The following is a 1,765-nucleotide window of genomic DNA, read 5'->3' as shown; positions in this document are numbered from 1 at the left end:
TGGTTCTGGTCGGGTCCAGTCTAATAAGAACCCTGCAGAGAGTTCTGAGGGCTTTGGTTCTGGTCGGGTCCAGTCTAATAAGAATCCTGCCGAGAGTTCTGGGGGCTTTGGTTCTGGTCGGGTCCAGTCTAATAAGAACCCTGCAGAGAGTTCTGCAGCTCTGAGGGCTTTGGTTCTGAGCGGGTCCAGTCTAATAAGAACCCTGCAGAGAGTTCTGCGGCTCTGAGGGCTTTGGTTCTGGTCGGGTCCAGTCATTAATCATCTGTCCACATGTCTCCCTCTCACCAAACGATCAGGCCCGTGTTTTCAGAACCATCTGTCTCGCTGCTCCGCGGCCCGTTTGGGTTTCCTCTCGTCTATTTATCGTCTCCTCTCGGCGCCGCTCACGGCGTGCCGTTTGGGTCTGAACACTCGGGCCATCATTCCTCACACAAGAATTTTTATGATCCAACCCGAGCCAAACGGGACGGAGGGTCCAGGTCCGACACTCGGTGCTGAAGTCCAAATATTGGGACAAGCAGCTGAAGTTGTTCTTCTCACAGGAAAAATATTGGCTTGAAGAGATGAAAGATCTGAGCCCGGGGGTACCGTTAGAACTTTTAAAGTCCGAGTGGGGCCCGGCTCACGGTGCCGGACCTCTTCAAGCAGAATAAACATAAAACTAGTTTAAACAAAGAAAAGTGTTTATTTCTGTTCAATCAACAAAAGATGACAGGAAACTGAAATGTGCCACTTCCTGTTTAGATTAAAGACGAGATTCAAACAGATTTTTACTAAACGTTTAAATGGATTATAATGTTAGTCAGTATCTTACCTGCAGCAGCCCATCTGCTTAGCTAAAACAACTTTTGTCTCTAAAATGTCTCGTGCAGTTTGTCCCAGGAGAGCTGCCGTAGTTTCCTGTAGCCCAGTGGTTCACTCACAAATAAAAATAAAACCAAACATTACCGACGTGTGAAATACTCGAGTATTGAACTGTAATCTTTAAATCTAAAGGTGGAGGACAACTCACCTCAGCTGGGTTGACGTAGAGCTTCAACACATTAACTGTTTGACAGATGTTTAACTATAAACAGATGTTTTTTTAAACACAGTTAACTCAGTTTAGCATCCCTCCATCACAATCCTTGATTTTAACAACTCTCCACTGTTCGAACTTCCACTCTGCTAAAAACAAATGTCACAAATTTAGTCGTTGGTACATTTGTTGTTTGTGCGTCCCTAAAATAGGTTCAGGCTGCAACAAGGTGATGCAACTTTAGTTCCGCCTGTTACATGCTTCGGCCAGTTTGTTGTTTCAGTGTTTGAGAACTGTTGCTGTAAATCTGTTGGAACACTGAAGAACGTCTGTCTTGAATATCAGCCGAAGAACGTCTGTCTTGAATATCAGCCGAAGAACGTCTGTCTTGAACGTCTGTCTTGAACGTCTGTCTTGAACGTCTGTCTTGAGTGTCAGCCGAAGAACATTTGTCTTGATCATCAGCCAAAGAACATCTGTCTTGAACATCAGCCGAAGAACGTCTGTCTTGAGTGTCAGCCGAAGAACGTCTGTCTTGAATGTCAGCCGAAGAACGTCTGTCTTGAATGTCTGTCTTGATCATCAGCCGAAGAACGTCTGTCTTGAACATCAGCCGAAGAACGTCTGTCTTGAACATCAGCCGAAGAACGTCTGTCTCGAACATCAGCCGAAGAACGTCTGTCTTGAACATCAGCCGAAGAACGTCTGTCTTGAACATCAGCCAAAGAATGTCCATCTTGAACATCA

General features: G+C 45.4%; 1 protein-coding gene across 1 annotated transcript in view; it reads left to right on the top strand.

Annotated features, from left to right (window-relative positions):
* Window positions 1-1,765, top strand: part of LOC119413123 (centrosomal protein of 120 kDa) — a 35,432-nt gene that overhangs the window by 30,303 nt on the left and 3,364 nt on the right. The window lies entirely within an intron of this gene.

The sequence above is a fragment of the Nematolebias whitei genome, chromosome 8 (assembly GCF_014905685.2).
Source record: "Nematolebias whitei isolate Nwh7 chromosome 8, NemWhi1, whole genome shotgun sequence".
NCBI classification, from domain to species: Eukaryota; Metazoa; Chordata; class Actinopteri; order Cyprinodontiformes; family Rivulidae; genus Nematolebias; species Nematolebias whitei.
This window is presented reverse-complemented; position numbering and strand designations above follow the sequence as displayed.